General features: G+C 41.9%; 1 long non-coding RNA gene across 2 annotated transcripts in view; it reads left to right on the forward strand.

The window, feature by feature from the left end:
- LOC130156615 (uncharacterized) overlaps window positions 1-19,076 on the forward strand; it is a 229,099-nt gene that overhangs the window by 191,992 nt on the left and 18,031 nt on the right. For both annotated transcript variants that reach the window (XR_008824513.1, XR_008824512.1), the window contains exon 4: window positions 15,299-15,427. This is a non-coding gene — a long non-coding RNA (uncharacterized LOC130156615). The remainder of the gene's footprint in view (window positions 1-15,298; window positions 15,428-19,076) is intronic.

The following is a 19,076-nucleotide window of genomic DNA, read 5'->3' on the forward strand; positions in this document are numbered from 1 at the left end:
CAGTAGGGCTGCTCCTTCTTCAGGAAGTGTGAGTGGGACAGTAGGTAAGTAAACCCAGAACACTGAGCACAAAGAGGAAGGTGTTGTACCACAACCAAAATATTAACCCTGAAAATACTTGTTGGATAAATATTTTGGAGGTGACTCCGTACCCATGAAAAGAATATAGGCGATTATGCTCCCATAGACATTTCCTCTGAGCTGCTACAAGTGCCACTTGTACGAAGTGCTCAGCAGTGCCACTTAGCTTAGTGCCACTAGTCAAGGCCTGACTTTCTGATGTTACTGGTTTTTAAAGTACAGCATCATGTGGATAAACACGTAAGTGAATTCAAAGGAAAAGTTAGTTTAGCAAGACTGTTATAGGTACAAAAAATATCAGGACACCACAAATTATGCAGTTCCACTGTTTGCATAGAATTGTATCATTTGAACAGTCAAACGAAGCCTTTCAGTTACTGTGACTCAAAGTTTTAGGATACACTTCTGTTACTGGAAACGATGAAGTTTCAAGCTTTTTCCTCGGTGAAAGAAAACAGATTTCAGTGTGTCAGAATTTCCCTTTGAATGGAAACACAGCTCTCCAAACAGTTACCCTCTTGGACAAAATTCCTGTTCTCCTAATCCTATGAGTTGCACAGTGGAAGCAGAGCAACATGAAGCTTAGCAAACCAGTATATCCCCAGCAGGCTTCCAAGCCGCTGTGGACAGATACATGTTTTTATATTCCATTAAAGCCAGTAAACAAAACTGTCAGGATGGCTTAATCATGTGTAGTAAATTTAAATAATCGTATTTTATGTATACAAGTTAGGAACAAAACGGTACGCAAATGCTAACATCTCTCTCAACGCTGATCCTGGTGTATATTTAAGCATATCGAGTGAGGTTAGGTTTCTTTCACCACTACTTTTCTGAACACACCCGAGACCTGACAAGACAGTAATTAAACGTTTGGAATAAGGTAGCAATTTGTTTCTTTATAATTAAATGAACAAGTAGCACAAACAGTTATGTATAACCAAGTGAGATTGGGACAGTAATTTGTGGCATCTCTAGTACTTTCAATTTTTGTGTAAGGAAATTCAAATTGTGTGTTCATTGCTATACCGCTTTCTGAAGCTTTCTTTTCCATCACTAATCTGTTGTACACCCAGGGCTAGTGTGACTTCAGTGTTTGGATGCCACAGTGTGTTCAGTGTCTGAGAGGCTTCTGTACTAACCCATGCCAAGGAATAATTTTTTTCCCCTACAAAAATGTTCATTTTGCACCATTCCTCTGTTTTTCAGTACATGACTTCCCCACAGATTACATATCTTTCAGCCCTCCATGATGGTAAAGCTGGGCATCTCAAGGACAAACAGAAAACAAAACATGAAATAAGGACTTCAAAACACGGCTGGAGATACCCAGAGATGTATGCATCTAAGAGGCAGAGAAAGAAATGTGCCATATGCAAATGAAAAAAAGTTTAAGCTGTTCTTCTGGAACTGTTTGAATTGTACTATGTGACTTGATTTCTACAAAGCATTCCTTTAAAAGAATTTTAGAAAAATCGTTGAGTCTTAGTAAGATGGCTGACAATAGTCATACAACTAGAAAAAGCAGGAAGCACCTAACCCTGTAAAGACTGATGTAATTTACTCATGCAAATCAGTGTCTTGAATAGTCACGTCATAAAAAGCTTAAGATTTCTGAGACCACATTTAATCTTTTACTCATCAGAAATGTTTTTGGTCGGCTGATTTTGCTTTTATTTAAATAGGAGAGTATCTCTGAAAAGATTTAAAAAATGGATTAGAATTAAAATTTAAAAAATAAAGCCTTGTTTTACAGCACCAATAGAAGAGATTCTGTCAGAAGCCTTCTTTACAGAAACATGAACTTCTATCTCATAGCTAAATATGAGAACAATATTTTAATTAGTCCTATCATATATCTTAGTCATCAACACTGAAATAATGCCTAACACTATTTTCCAGCGATAACTTTTTAAATCAAAAGATGTGCAGTTTTGACATTTTCTGTTTGCAATCAGGTTTTTGTGGCTAGTGTTTATTGTGACCTTTGTGCTAGAGAAGAGATGCCAAAAGTCATTAAAACTGATATTGCAGCATAAGAGAATACAACAGTTTAATACGAACCCATTTGAATATCATTATTGTGATTTTTTTCCCCTCAGAGTAAAGCAATAGCATAATAGCCAGCTGCATGATAATATTGGCAAGCAAGGCCATGAATTTCAACTGCAAACCCTAAACACTGAATGTGCTGTGCTTTTTAAAGAAATCCCCTTTTGTACCAGATATGTAATACCCTTTTGTGCTGGAGTGGTTTGCATAATAATAGTTTTCTTTAGTTATTCGTTGTCATGTGAGGGAGCTGCAAAGTGAGCTAGGCAGTAACGGCATAAAAGACAGTTTTCCATTTTTCTCTAATTTTTCAGAGATTTTCTTGTATTTTAAATGTAAATACTTCTAACTATCTTCAGAAAAGATATCCAGTTATTAACATTTCGGACCTAATTGTTGCTTTTCCTAATATCTACCTTCCTATCTAAGCTTTTCTTTTTCAGAAGAAACAGCAACTTTATTTCCTTTGCACTCATGAAGAATCTCAAGCATCTTAAAATACTTGGACATATGATCATCTGGTGTAAATCAGCGTAATTCTACTCAGAGACACTGATACCTTGCTCAAGATTTTAACAGTAGAACTACTTGATTGGAGAAGCCAAGCAAAAATTATCTTATTAACTGTATAACTTCTATTAGAGTTGTGCATGTTACACTGCACCACTGAGATAAAAGGTACTGTCCGTCTGAGAGAAAATCAGACATCTAGAATACATCTGAGACAAAGCATAAAATACAATTTTAAGAATTTTCTTATGAGTTTTCCCATGTAAAATTTTTTTAAGATTCCTCTCGGGCTCTTCGATGTGTTCTTGTCTGGGTAGTAAGTAAGGAATATTTCCCAAAGAAGATATAATTACATTGAAATGGAGCTTAATCTTATTCACAGTGAAAGCTATAGAGGAGGACTAAAGGCAGGGGAAGTTCCTCAGCCAGTGTACAATAAACTAGCCATTATTCTAACTGATACTATCAAAGGATTTTTCCTTTGAAATCAGTGGAATTATGCCAAGTTACTCTAGTTGTAACTTTGGCCATAAAATTGCACTTGGTTTTCAATGCCTGGCCTGCAACCACTGCGAAGGGACCATTTCCAAGCAATCCCTGACCGGTAACAAAGGGAAGCAAGGCTATTCTCTTTTAGCTTAAATTCAGAGTGCAGAGAGGGTTCATAATCTTACTGGAAAACATTTAGAGGCTTGCAAATTGGAAAAGGTCAAAACCAACTGGGCTAGATTATTTCGGAAAAGCTCTCAAGGTGGATCAACATGTAACAACACGTTATCAGGTTTTAGCACTGCAAATACCCAGACAGAAAAGAAATGCTCCAGAGCCCAACAGTCACTATTTTTACAGCTCCACATGTCAAAATAAGAGACAGTTATACATAACTATCCTACAAAACTTGGATGAATAAATCAACATATCCCTTAGCAAGCAACCACATACCACTCTTTTCTGAAATGTCTAAGATCTGACTTTGCTAAATAAGGCAACCAGAAATTTTCACAGCTTCAATCAGCAAACATACTATCAATAGGTACCAGAGGCAGAAACACTGCCACCAAAGCTGTGGAGAAAGCCCTGGAATCTAGGTAAGAGAGTATTATGATGGTGATAGGCTCTGGAAATCTTTTAATTTGGAATCTCACAGTGGAGCCATGGGGTTCTATCATCTGAGAAATAAAGAGTTGCTTCATATCAGTTAGATACCAGATACTGCTAATGCACTGCAAGCTAAGCAATATGTTACTGTTAGTGGTCATGAGATATATTAGTTTAGATCACTCTCTTTGCCTAGAGAACCTGGAAAAAGTCTTTCGGAAGAAAAACATTCAGTGCGGCTTTCTGACATTTTTTACTTGGAAGGTAGAGCTCATGCTTTGTTTATGTCATTACAAGGCACTCCGAGCTATATTGGAATAAGCACTTGTGCCTCACAGCCACATACCTGTCCCTGGGATACCATCCTTCCCTCCAGTTTTCCTATTCCCCTCCCTGGATTTCTAGGGATCTGTGATTTTTTTCCTGCTTCCCAACAGATGTAGCAAGAACCTTATGTGCTTACCACTTTCTTTTACAATTTCTTAGAAGTGTTGAAGTTTTGTTCACAGCAAACTGTGAATGAGAATTAAATGTTTCTGTTAAAAAAAAAAAGAAAAAGCAAAAACAAAAAAAAACCCATCACAAAAAAGACACAACTCTTCAAATATGTCATTTTTATGTGAGTGTTCCAGAGTGATGCAGATGGTCAAAATTTGGAGGACTCAGCCACGGGATTTGTTTGATTTTCTGAAACAACTGTTGCTTTAACTTGTAAGTTAATAAACACTCTACCAAAGGTACTATATCCACCTTTCTCTATTCATAGTCATCCTTCAGGTGATTTTGTAATTCCCTTTAGGTATTACATGGTATATACCCTTTTTATGGTACTTTGACTGACACAAGCAATTTTTATCACATGGGAAGTGTAAGTCCATTCCAGAATTAAATCCTGATACTGCATGTTTAGCCTTGGTATAAAAAGACACCTTGGAAGAGTGTGTCATACAACAGCCTAACTATAAGAGAGACAGCTTAAACTTGCATTTTGTTCAGTTAAATTTAAGGCACAGAAGCACCTTTCTGTCCTATGACTTCATTTGCAAATGAGGATGCTGGTCTCTTGTCTCACATGTACATTGCCCCAGGCAGCTTTGCCAGGTTGAAAAAGTCTCCACAAAAAGAGCAGGGCTTCTGTAAGGTAGGCAGTCACCTCCCGGAACACGCCCAGCTGTAAGTGGCATTGCAGTTTGAACATTTCAGTGACTTCAAACAAGTATCACACACAAGCTCGTTATGCCCTAAAGGACAGATCCACAAGCCCTTAGTTACCTTGTAAAATATCCTTACTGTAAAGTACAGAAAATGTTAACACGCCAGCATGTAAGCAAGGAGGAGATGTACTCTGAGCCTGACCGCGCTGTTCTCAGCGTTAGGTCACAAAGAAGTTTGAACTGAAAATCTGGACTCCAGTGCTCTCTGGGAAAGTTTCTATATGGAGCCAAAGGGTTTTGCTCATTTTTAGCCCATATCCTCATTACTGCCTGCCTCCTTTTTGAAAAGTTTGTGGGTGACTGCATTGAGAGAATATCACTTCAGATGGGCTACTGAGATGTTCCTATATGTTAATTCCTGTGACACTTCCACTGTAACAGCTGTCATATGAATTTCGTATGACAGCTTTCTAGTGCAATGAACTGTTTTAACGCTTTTGGGGTGAAAAAGTACTCATATGTTTGGCAGATGTGTGCAACCACATTAGCCATTACGTTCTCTAAGTCTGTAAGAAGTCAGGGTGCGGTATTTCAGGAGGTACGTGCAAGTCCCCAAGCCTGGTAGCAAAAAGCAGCACAGGATGTGGGTGGGAAAACAAGTCTTCCCTGGTGCTGGCTACAGCAGATAGGGCTGCAAGGAAAGGACAGACCCTGACAAATTTACTTCTACTCTCTTTCTACCACAACTTGCTAAGACTAGGACCCAGTTTCAAGTAAACTGACCTTTTTCATTATTTTGTGGCCTCTGTACACAAAAACGCAGACTTCACCCCAGTTTCCTTGTGATCCAGTCACTGAAAAAGACTTCCAAACAGCCAAGGCCTGAGTCTTAATGAATTTTAAAAGCTTATAAAATGTTTTTTGGTAATATATGCTTTAAAACAAAAGGTTTATTCTTACATGTTGGCATGTCTTTATTGGCACCACTTATTTAATTTTTATAGGAGTGAGAGCATGACTGCTTTTATGCCAGCATATTTGATTGTGTATGACTTACTTTACATTTACAGGGATCTATTGTTTCTTATGAGGAAAAATAAAATTTCTGTAGAGTGTTTAGTTAACTCCCCGTTGAAGTTAAGCAAGACATATCTTTGGAAATCTCTTAAAGGATTAATTCTAATGGTGCCAATGGGACCCTTGCTTTGCTTATAAAAATATATGTGAATTTATAATGGACAAAGATACAATTATCCCAGAACAGCTTCAGGAAAAACCATCAGATTTTTTTCAGAGGAGGTTCACAGGTACGGATTGCAGTGTATGTTACTGTTCTGTGGTCAGGCTGGCTTTCATTTTCAGTGTGAGGCGTATTCTCTCACCACTTTCGATGGTCAGAAATAATTCCCTTTAAATAAAGCTATTGCATTCCCTAAGTGGAATTAGTCCTTATTTATATGAGTATAAAACAAAGAATAGTCTTACCCAGGGTTTTTAATATTGCCAGTGATGAAAAACTGAGTGCTTGAAGTACCTCAGTATTCTCGGGTCTTTGCAGTCTCTCAAAGTCTGTCCTCGTCTAATCCAAGAAATTGCAAACTCAGTCTCATTGTAACAAATGAAACTATATTCATGGGCCTTTTTCTCTTTTCTGGATCAGGAGTTCTGTCCTCTGCATTCCCACTTAAAGCTTTTATGCAAAGTCCTTATAGACCTGAATAAAACTTGTTAAAATTTAATTATATGTTGTATTAAAAACACATCTGGAAAGGACATTTCTCACAGGTTGGTGTTTAATCATTAACAGTTATTTCTGTTGACTCCCCAACAAAATTACTAAATACATATTCTTTCTCATGAAGGTGGAGGGACTCTCAGATGTGCAGAACTGAAGTTTGCACTGAATAGGATTTTTGAAAGAGCCTCAGTTCTCCCAGCATCTGAGCATATCTAAAGCAGGGGCCTGGTTGTCCTTCTTTACACCGGGTCTCAAGCATGATATACTGGAACAGCATCTCCGCTGACAGTGAAGTGCTTCCTCGATAGATGTGAGCGTATTGTCTAGGCACTGCTGCTAGGACAACCAGCTGATTAGGGGGCCACTGTAGCCGCCAGTTGATGTAATACATGCTTGATAAAACTCTTATCAGAGCCTCGCACACTTTCAAGAATGCTCACAATTCAGCTGGTTTTATCAATATGAAAAAAGCCCCATTCTTTTTTTATTTTACTCACCTGTTGGAAGCAGCCTCTGCAGAGCTAAGTTTTAGAGCTTGAAATCAACATCCTGTCACCTCCTGCTATTCATGCCCATCACACGGTGACAAACAGATGCAGCAGTGGAAATGCCAGGTCAGAGGGTTCTTTTCCCTCTGTATCTGTGGTGGTGATGTGACCAAGTCAGACTGCTCTGAGCTGCTTTGTTTCCCATGCATAGACGTGCACCCCGCGGAAGGAAGGCCTTTCAGGGGCTATGTGCAATGAACCATGTCATCCAGCTTCTGAGGGCAACCACGGAGGAGAACAGGCCATCAGGAATGGGGACAAGTCTGGGGTATCACGTTCAACTGCAACTGTCTCCTCCCAAATGGTATGACTGATCCAAGGCTTCAGTAGGGCACCACACTCTGGGGTGATGATGATTATTATTTACCCACTGGGTACTTTTAATTAGTGCTATTTAAGGATACGAAATCAAAGACAATCTTCTATTTTTTATAAGAGCTCCTGTATTAAATCTTATTAAGCAAATCATGTAATTTGCTTCAATTCCTTATGCAGCAAACAACTTTCATCAATCAAAAGGGAGTATTTCTTTAACTCATACCTAAATGACAGTCTTTGCTCTGTCCTGCTAAGAAAGATGACCAAAAGAGAACCTTTAATCTTGGAGAAAATCTGAGAGGTGTGTGCTAGGTACACTAATGGTTTACTGATCCTTGAATTAGCATCACCTGCTGTTTTTGCAGCTACTTTGTAAAATGCAGATTAGCTCTCAGATACCTTTCAGACAGGATTTGATGTATTAGGTTGTATTGCCATAGCAGCCCCTATACCCTTCAACTGAGTGGTTACTCAAGCAAAGGTGTGGCACTCCCTTTAGCCAAGAACTCTACACCTTGGCAATTTTTGGCATTTGAAAAGACCTTTGGCCTCTCTCCTTCAGGAGACCTTGGCCATCTGGGTGCAATTCAAAACACCCTGTTATGAGCACACATCCAGCTGAGGAGGAGGGATCATTGAGGGGACTTTTGTACCAAAGATCTGAGCAATGACATGCTTTTAAAATTTTATTATAACGATACTGGGATAAGTGATTTTGTAAAGAGGTAAAAGATGTGAAATGCAGGAGAGAACGTGTTGATTACCCCCAAATGTGCGAAGCTTTGCTGCCGGGACGAGGTTACAGAAAGGCGTTCTGGTCAGCCTTCCAAAATCACCAGGGATTAGTTAAATAGGTTGTAACTGCCAGTGCAAACTTTACAAAATCAAGGAATCTGAGCATATTTGCCCATGCAAGGGTTTGTATCCTCATGTCTTTGGTTTATTGAAAAGCCAGTCTGCTGCTAACAGAATAATTATAGGCAATGCAAAAGTCCATTATCATCTCAATGCTTTTCTGTGTCCCTTGAAGCAAAGGAGAGTACGAGAAGGCTTGATTTTCATTTTAATGGGTTTTTTTGTTTTATCAAATACATCTGTCTCAGTTGTGAAAAGTTGGCTGTAACAAGTAAGAACAGTGGAATATTTGGCCTCAGAGACAGAGTTTCATCAAAAAGTATCACAACTTGATTATACCAGGGGCAATTTTGTAGCTTAAAAGATCCTTTGCAACCTTAGCAAGGTCTACAGAGTGCAGCAGGGGACAGAGCAGAGGAAATCAGATCAGACAGAAAGTGCAGGTACACACAGTACAGCTGGGAGGCTCCAGGCAGGGGGAGGTATTCTGTGCTGCTGATTTACAAAGAAACCAGTTTATAAATCGGTTTACATATAATTTGGTCATCTATCACAGGACATATGCCTCCTGCAAATTGACTGTCCTTTCTTTTCATTTATAGTCTCTGATCGTTGAACAGCTGCGGTTTAATTGTGTGAAACTGGGTTTCAGGATTCAAGATATTGCTCAGATTGTTCTGCAATAAATTGTTCAGATTCGGCAATGTGGGCAGGAGGGAGCCTATGGATGCTGAACTAACCCCATCTCTGCAGCCCATTGTGCCATCACGTGAAGAAAAGATTCTTTCTTCTGGATCAGTCAGGATTTTCCCAGCAGCCAGCACTGTCGCACAGGTGATTTTTTGGATGTGTGCCGCCTCCATTACTTGCCTTTGATTGCTTTCCCCTTTATACTTCTTTTCCTGCTAACTTCTTCATGGCTTGCAGAAGGCATTAGTTTTATATGTGTCTTCTCTGACCTTGCAGACCTCACCCACAAAAATGCTTCACCACAGTATGTCCTTTTATACCTTAGTCATTCTTGCTTACTGCTGTACAAAGGGCATAGCCGATCCTGGGAAACCTTTTTCTGTGGCACGTGATGTATTGTGCATCAACAACGACAAGTCTGCCTCAGGCAACTCCAGCAACCCAGAAAGCATAGGGTTTTTTTATACAACAGCTCTTTTAAAAACAAGTGTATTTCCCACCCAGAGAAACTTTTTTTTCCTTTGATTTCCTGCAGGTAAAATCAGCAGTTGATGCTACACAGAAAGACAAGCCAACAAGACCTTGCTCATTGATAAAAAGCCTGAAAGTAGCAGTAGCTATGATGAATTTGATTTGTACTGTCCATTCATATAACATTGCAGAGAACTTCATGCAGCACCTAGCAGAAAGCATGTTATAGAAGGGATCCTACTGTTACGGCAATACCGAAAGGGCAAGCCTGCCCTCCTTTCGAGAAGGCTGTGCTGCTGTAAGGTCCGCTCCTACCGCTGCATTTGCATGAGAAAGCGAGAAAGTTTATGCCAGGTGTCCTGGAAGGCTCCTCTTGCTAATTAATTTGAAGAAGTAGAAGGAGGAATTTCAGAGAAATTTTGCATATCTTGCACACGAGGCAGGTCATCTTGCAGTTACACTGAGTTCCTAGGGTTGCAAAACATCTCTAGTCTGTGGGGCAGGGCTGCTATCCCCAACAGATTTTTTATTTATTTTTAATTATTTTAAAATAAGTCCAGAATTGAGTGTTTTTCTGGACAAACTGTTGGCAGTTCTGTAACTTTAGACGTTAGGAATGCTAGCACAAATTCCATACATGTTTCTAAACTAGAATTCAAAATGGCCATAACCTCTGAATGTAATTTAAAGAACGATTCAGGATTCAGAAAGAAACCAATCTTTCAGTTTCTCTTAATTTAGGAGCTTGTAATAAACAGGAATTTTTAACTTGTTTGAAATCACCTTTCAAACCGAGCTCCAGCTATAACATAACCTTCTGACTAGCTGCGCTTAGTTATAGTGCCAACAGGTAGAAATTCAAGTGCACAGTGCTCTTCTGTCCTCGTAATAAACTTGAAATCTCTCTATTTTGGACCTCAGCCTGAAATGTTCTGCATGTCTTCTCTCCTCCTGACCTCAGCTGTCACAGTGACACCCTGCATCACACAGGAAAGCATCTTTGTTTTCCATCAGCCTCCATTTTAGTATATCAGGGAGACGAAGAATAGGGGGTTTTAAATAAATGCATTGTTGCTTGTGTTCTGTCTGTATTTCTACTATGCCATGTGTACATAACGCTATCTAGGAAATGGGTACAGACATTGTCTGGAGCTCAGGGAAAAGGGAGGTTTATGAATTACACCTTTTTTCAAAAGAGACCATGCAGAATGCTGCTTGAATTGGTCACAGGGCAGCTTGAGAGAGCTGAGGTATTTGGTAGCCCAGCGTTATATGGCAGAAACCTTCTACCCACATCCCATACAAAGCTTATACTTAAAAAAAATTACAGTAAAATTAAATCTGCAGCTGGCTATTTAGTCCATTCGATATTTTTTGCTATATCTGTCCTTCTTTTACCTGCTACCATGGTGAAGAGGCAGACTCATGCACTGAAGTGGGGAGAACACACTATGTTTAATAGGACAGAAAAGAGCTCCTGTCACCTGTTTTCTCTCTGCTTGATAGCGGGTTCCCCACCCTTCCCCCTGAGCTCTGAAGTCAGTTTGAGCAGCAACAGGTCTCCACAAATGTGCTAAGGGGGAACCTTTTGAGACAGCTTCTCAAAGTGCTTTATCTTTTACTGACAAATTGGTGCCAGGGCCAGAACTTAATGAAGTCTTCAGAGAAAAATTTGCAGCAAATCAGAGAATCTCAAAGGTATGGACTTGCAGTAAAACCAGTGTAACAAATGATGTATCTAGTTTTATTCATCTTTTGAAAGGCTGAAAGCTCAGCTTTGTGGCAAGCTGTAATATCACCTTCTTAGCTGCACCCACATGATTATTTTTCAGGTTTCCTGACATTCAAAAAAAAAGAGGCCAGGGCAGCAGCTGGGAGTAATTTGCAGTTTATCTCTCACTGATATCTTCAGTCTTGAAAGCTTTTTGAGCACCTCTGCTAGGCTTCTCAAGAAAATTACCAGGACAATGAAGCAGGGGAGGTCAAGACTGTGTGCCAGTGGTTCTGTTCGAACTGCGGAGCTGTGTTCATGTCAGCAAGTAGGTGCTGCTCTTTCTCCTGGACAGTGACAAAGTTTGCTCCCCCATCGTATGAAGAAACTCAGGAGACACCATGCCTTCCGAAGCATATCTGCAGAGCTGGGATGATGTTTCTGTCACCAGAGGACCTCCAGTGCTTAGGCAGGACCTTTTATGTGACTTATTTACCACAAAAGTGTTTTCCTTCACTTATTCAGATGTAGAAAAGATAGATGAATGGGCAGAACCTTAAGTTGTTATTGAGGATCAGGACAATAGTGATAGAAATAGAGCAGTCTAAGTGGGTTTTCTGAGCACTAGCCATTTGGAGAGAAAATGTAAATTTGATCTTGATTCTGGAGAAATTAATGTAAACTTGCCAAATTTGTCAAATTTATTTTTTCCACTGAAAAAGGTGTCGGCGGAAATGTTTTTCTCAGTTCTCGGAGCCAAGGGGATTTTTTCTCCATTTGAAAACATTTAAGGTTTTCAAAGGAGTTGGTAGCATTAAGCTCTTGGTAGAAAAACACCCACTTCTCAAAAACCACTTTTAGATCACCACTAGCCATCTCAGCTCACAGCCCACAGACTGAACGCGCACATAGAATCAGTAACTCTCTCCCCGATAGATAACGTGTACCAGGAAGCCAGGGCACCGCTCTCTGCTGCTGGGCAGGGGCCAGGGTCACGGCCCTCGCTGCGCCCCAGAAACCGGGCAGGCTGCTGTCCTCTGAGGGACAGACCTCAGCCTGCCGGGAAGGTGTCAGGGCACTCGGGTTACCCTCAAAGCGCAGGTTCAGTTGTATAAATACAAGCACTCATCTTTGGAAACTGTTGCTCTAACTGCATCGTTTTCACCAGCAGTAAAACAAGGCAATAGAGCTAGTCCTGGCTGGTGAGAAGACCCAAGTCCTATGTGTAAATGTACTTTTGTTACTGAAAAAATGTTATTTGGTCAGATGTGAAGGGAGGAGAGCTTAACTCCCTCTCATACCTCTTGTTTAAACTAACTTACATGGCTGCACAGTGGGTGTTTGGAAATCACCTTTACTAGATGTATTTACTGGTAAAAAATGAACACTCAAGAAATCCAGATGTGCTTTGTTATAATAAGAATGTTTTAAAGGGGCAGGTATTCTGGTACACTCTCAGGTCAGGCAAGTTCTGTATCTTTTGTATCGCTTCATTGTTTAACATCAAGGAACTTGATTTTCTCAGCAACATTCATTCATTTTTATGAAACGTAACCAGATACAACTAGGGACAAATGCCCACCATTAATTCCTTTCTTCTGATTCCTGTTCTGGTTTTATGCATAGAACACATGCGATTAGATTTTTACATTAAGCAGATTCCTTATTTGAAAGCTTCCTTAACTTTCAGATTCAGATTTGAAAAAAACATAGAATGAATGAAATTAAATGTTTCTTTTGGATAGCACACTGACAAAGGAAAGGAAATCCCTTGCTGCGGGATATTGCAGTCACGGGTCATGAATGTTTAAGCAGGAGTTACTGCCATCCAGAGGAGAAAAGCCATAAACTGTCATATTTCATTATTTTTTTAAGCATAGAAAGGTAAACCTAAATGGTTGATTCAGTTTATTTCATATTAAGCAATCAAGGAATAGACAAATAATATAAATGTAAATATAGAGGTTTCTGTGGGGTTTTTATATGTAGGTATTTATGAAACAAGGTTCAGAGCAACACTGGAGAAGCACAGTAAGAAACACATTCATAGAGGAAGAAGCACCAGGTCATAAATCAGATTTATTTTCCTTTCTGCAGTTTGAGATATTTAAGGAAGAGGTTTTAGAAATACCTATGCTAGGTTCCAAGCTTTAGACGTGACCCAAAAAGTAGAAAGGAGATGTATGACTTATGCCAGTCCTACCCCAAGCCTCTGGTGCAGCACAGGCAGAGGACGCCTGGGCATCCTGCCCCCCTCCCCGGGGGCACATGGCAGGGCTGTCTGGGGGCTGGAGGCAGAAAGCCCCAGGACACACAGGGGTCTGTTAAATCAGGAGACTGGATGGTGCCATGGACTGAAGGTATTTTTCCACAACTCTTGATAACCCAACTAATTCAAAAAACCCTGGGTGTCCAAGCCCAAATAAAAGGCCCCTCTCTCTGCAGTCCTTCCTTCCCCCCAAAAATGCCAAAACCACAGTAGAAAGCAAAGAAAAAGGTGATTTGGGGAAAAGGAAAAGGGTGGGGGGGAGTTGTTTGTGCCCTCTGCCCAGTATGTCCCTGAAGATGAACGAGAACAGAAGTTCTCAGCTGAAGGGGAAAAATAAGGGAAAAACAAATCAAGGAAATAAGTAAGCTACTGAAATGGGATGCCTGTCTTGGGTGGTCATAGACAGCCACAGGCAGGTACCAAATTCAAGCGTGGCGATACACGGCACCGAAAGCAGTGACGGTGATCCTGCCAGGAAAGGTCTGTCTAGATAGTACCTTGTCTAAACTGTATCTAAAGTTCCTTCTAAATCATAGTGTTTCGGTATTTTTTTCTTTATCGGAAATTAATCTCTGGGTGCTTGTATTTTCCTCGTACCTATGAAGAGTACGAAAAAGCAGCGCCTGTGGTACAGATCTTTACTTCACACGGGTGAAAAATAGCTGCACCCCCTCTGAGCACAACTGTGTGTAACTGCTGCAGGGGGGGGGTTACACGTCCGTCCGTAGGTAATTCCGGAGTGCGCTTGGGCCACGCTGCTGGGCCCCCTGCCCAGAGCCCCCAGCCCCTAACCCCCAGCCCCGAGCCCGGTGGCGGCCCCCGAGCCCCCCAGTCCCGCGCCCCCAGCCCGGTAGTGGCCCCCGAGCTTCCAGCCCCCAGACCGGCGGCGGCCCCCGAGCCCCAAGCCCCCAGTCCCGAGCCCCCAGCCCCCAGTCCCCAGCGCCCAGCTCCCAGCCCCGAGCCCCCAGCTCCCAGCCCGGCGGCTGCCCACGAGCCCACAGCCCCGAGCCCACAGCCCCCAGCTCCCAGCCCCCAGTCCCGAGCCCCCAGCCCCCAGTCCCCAGCGCCCCGCCCGGCGGCGGCCCCGAGCGCAGCGTAGCGCAGAGGAGCCGGGCCGGCAGCGGCCTCTGCTGGCCGCGGGGCGCAGCGCCGGGCGGGCGGGGGCTGCGGGGCCGCGCTGCCCTCGGCCCTGTGCACCGCCACGGCGGCCCCGGCGGGGGGTGGCCGCGGCGTGGGGCAGCCCAGGGCGCCCCGCAGGCTGCAAGGCCGTTTGGCTCGCGGGTCAGGGTTGCGATGTGCAGCCGGGCAGCCCCCGGGCCGGTCACGCACCGGCGGTACCGGGGCAGGGCGGGTGCGGCGGGCCCTGGCAACAGCGACGGGCTACCCCGGCCTGTGCGGGGGCTCCGGGCCGCGGTACGGCCGAAGCCCCGGCGTGCGGCCGAGGCCGGGAGGGCCGAGCAACCCCGGACGGCTCCGGTGCAGCGCCCCACGCGCTCGGCCGTGTCGGGGCCGCCCTGCCGGGCTCAGCCGGGCCGCCGCCCGGGAGGCGAGTTCTGGGGGGAACTTCCCGACGAGCAGGCGATGCTCCCCCGTTGTACAACGTCTCGAAGGACACCTACTCACTTTCCCTTTCAGATTTTACCTACAAATGTATCAAACGTTTAACCCCGGGAGCAGAGCGGAGCCCGGACCCTCTGCCACCGCAGCCGCGTTATTACTGAGCGCCAGAGGCGTGCGCAGGCTTCATACAGCCACAGACCGAACCAGTTTACATTAATTAATACTCCCCTTTCTTTCCTCCAGGGTCTCTACTTAATGGAGGATTTTCCAGAAAGACCCCAGCCTGGGACCAGTGATGTGCCTGCCCTGGCCTCAGGTTTAGTTCTGGCGTAGCAGAGAGGTCAAAAGCAGGGAGCCTTCTCCTTCAGTAAGGTACGTGCCTGATGACCTGCTGCAGGAGTAACTATTGATCTCTGCTCGCAGCTCCTCTTAGAGTCCCGTACGTATCGACAGTCCTGGAACCCCAGATTTAAATACTAGCAGTGCCAAAGACAATCAAGCAAATATGTTAGCTTGCTGTCTGCAAACTTTCCCTCTGCAAAAATATTTCGGTTGTGATTGTTCCCAATGACATTGAAAAAATCTGATAATTTATGATTTATAGACATGCAAAATAATGTAATCTTTTGAAATAGAATTTTAGGGGTTTTAAGCAGGTTTTTTTTTCCTTTCTCATCCTGTATAATGCTGAAATTTAAGGGGAAATGGGAACCTCTCCATTACTATATAATTCTTGTCAATTACATGTATCGTAGTCCATTAAAAAGTCCAGCAGAATACCCTATTGATTTCACACAGTTACCCAATACACAGAAATTTAATGAAGTTGGTAGTGAGGCAGGACAAGCCCCATGTTTTTTGCCACTGTACCAGATGCCTTCAGTATGGGATTGTGTCGTCTCTAGCTCCATCACAAGATGATATATTTCAATAGCATCTGAGGAGCAGTTGTTCTTACAGGCAATAGATAACCCTAAAACAGCAGCATCCAAGAAAAGCAGAGCAGAAATCACTAGCTACTGTTTCCAATTAGGAGAAAAAAAAAAAAACCACAAACAAAAACAAACACCAGGAAGAGCTACATTTTACAGAGCCAAAATTATGTGCTATTTCATAGTCTATTTTTTTAATATTATACTCCAGATAAAAACAAACTTAATTTAGAAATCTGCATTAAAAGATGGAAGAGGCACTGTTGAGATGTAAGGAGGTGCTTGGGCCAGTGCCCAAAACATTGGATATAATTTTCCACCACATTTGTCCAAACAAATGCATGTAAACTTTAAACAAGTTTGGCAAGAGCCATAGTGGGGTTTTTTTTACTGCTATATGAAGGGGGAAAAGTCTCTTGTGCATTGTGTATGCCTTGTAATGGGCAAAATCATTGTGGTAAAATGTGTTTATATATTTTAAGACAATCATGAATCAAGACAATTCTTTGAAGACAATTTATGGCCATAATCTCCTGCCTGTTTCTTAAGTTGCCTAGTCTACATAGCTGCCTAAATGGGTAAGTGCCAAAGTAAACAGTCAGTATTAGGTGATGCCAAATGAAATCATCACCCATTTTAGTGCCCCTTACCAAAGCATGCTCCTTGCTGGCAGCCTTCAGTACGTAAACAAACTGATAAATCATCTTGCTAGTTCAGAGGGTGACAATAAAATTAAATTCCTTCTCAATGCTACAGTTTAGTCATTTGAGACAGGAAATCACTTTTTGTTGGGAAGCAGTACTGCGTAAACCTCAACCAGTTTCCAGAACGATGAAAGGCTCGGGTTGTAGCAGTAATGAAGTGATTATGATGGACAGGAAGCAGAACAGGACAAGTTCCAGCAAAAACTCCATAGAACACAACAGTGAATATTATTCTTGATGTAGATCTTTAATAGGTGGTTCAAAAAATTGTACCAAGATTAATTCTACAAATACATTAAGCTCTTAGAGCCGTTCCTGTAGAATTCTATTCAATACGGTAGGATTTTTCTACAGAAGCACTTGTCTGTGCCCTGCATCAACCACCCTGAGCCCAGTTCTACAGAAGTATCTGCATGAATAAGGACGTAAAGGAGAAGATACAGAGAAGTAGACAGGGAAGTATGAAAACACACACTGTTGTTTTCCTCTCCCACTTCCAGTCAGCTGCAGTATCTCACTATCGGTGAAAGCTGGCAGAGGGATCAGTGACAAGTTGCCACGAGATAAGGCAGGCACAGACTGCTCAGTAGCACTTGGAGAAGTATCTCCTGTGGAGGATCTGCGCCAAAGCTGATTTTGATTCCTCTTTGTCAAGGCAGAGGCTAAACTTTGGAGCAGCGTCAAGTCTATTTTTACGATACTAAGAGCTCCCTGGGAATTTATGAGACTCTCTCTTTGGATTTAATTTATCCCTTCAGGAAGTGTGGGGTTTAGATCAGTCATTTTAAGCCAGCTGACCTCAGTCACCTTCAGTGACAGGTAAACTTAAGCTTAAAGTGAAAGGATCCCCCAGGGTCACTGGTTTCTGCTAAAGGCTGCATGTGTGCTATCGGAATGCTCAAACAATAAGAGAAATGTGATGTAAACTGGGGGCACTTGCTTGGAGCAGTGCTGCAGACACAAACGCTAAACTAATGTAACAACCACTGACGTTTAATTCCAGAACTACTAATTCTTCCCAAATGGTACAGATGGAATTAAATTCAACAATGAATCCCACTTTATAGATGATGATACAAAAGACTAATAGCAATTACCTGGCGAATAACAGTGGAGCTGAGCAGTATTTGAGGCGTTTGCAAGTTGCTCAGAGCAGACTTTAAAGACTGCCTGAAAAGGTGCTGCCTTTGGTACAGCTCACTGTAATCCACCTGTAAATCTTCACAACTTTCATGGCTGTTTTATATGCCAAAAGTTCAATTTCAAGCTGAAATGCTAGCCCCAAGTATTCAGGGTGGGTTCATTAAATTCCCAAAAGCACAGTCAAGGATAAAAAAGCCACTTGCAGAGCTCTCAGACTGTTCATCAATCCACCTGCGGCTTCCTTGCATGTCTGATGGGCAAGGAAGTGTTCCAGTATTTTCAGTGTCTTTGCAAGGCTGTTTGGAAGGAAGCAAAAATATTAGGTGTGTTTGGAGATATTGTGGAAGGCAGTGCATTTCTGGAGTGAGTTTTCTTACTAGTTTATGATTTTACAACTCAAAGCTCAACATTGCAATTTAAGAATTTGTAGTTATTAGAAGATGATGGATTCTTTTCTATCTAGGCTGACTGAATGCCCTATTTGAACACTATCCAGATATTTCATCTAAAGTAAATATCACATGGAATCAGCTATCTGAAAGAAATTAAAATGATGGAATATTTTCTTGGCTGTTAGACATCAGAGAAATCTAGAAGGGGATGGTGCCAAAGTATCTGCCATATGTATGCTTCCTCTCTTCTTATTTTCCTGAATGAAATGTGGTTACCCCAAAGGATATTTGCAAATAAGGAGGAGAGATCAGCTAGATTTGGCTTTCCTAGATGTGGTCTATCTCTTAGCAAGTGTTTTACAGTTTCTATTACAAATTTAAGTTTTTCTCATTAACAATCACCACTTTACATTTTCAGCACAGAAAAATTAAGGATATTGAGGTAAGTTTCAAGCTACCATTTTAGAGTTTTAGGCAAGCGCTCTCACCGGCTCATTGGGATTTCACCACAGGCACCCAGGATTCTGTTTGATCAATCCCTTAAGAAGTAAATAAATAATAAAAGTGCATTTACATATATAATTACAAAAATTTAATTTAGAAAAATTATAAAGAGTAAATAATTCCAACCTTTAAACAAATAGGACAAAACATTGCATTTCAGCAAAACTTAATAACAGCTGTAAAGAAAATATTTCTTTTAAAAGATTTCTGATTTCTTTAGGTAAGTTCTAGAATCATAGACAATTTAGGCTGAAAGGAACCTCTGGAGGTCATGTAGTCCAACCCCCTTCTCCCTTCTCAAAGCAGGTCTCATTTCATCACGTTGCTCGTGGCTGTGTCCGGTCAA

Source organism: Falco biarmicus, chromosome 11 (genome assembly GCF_023638135.1).
Source record: "Falco biarmicus isolate bFalBia1 chromosome 11, bFalBia1.pri, whole genome shotgun sequence".
NCBI classification, from domain to species: domain Eukaryota; kingdom Metazoa; phylum Chordata; class Aves; order Falconiformes; family Falconidae; genus Falco; species Falco biarmicus.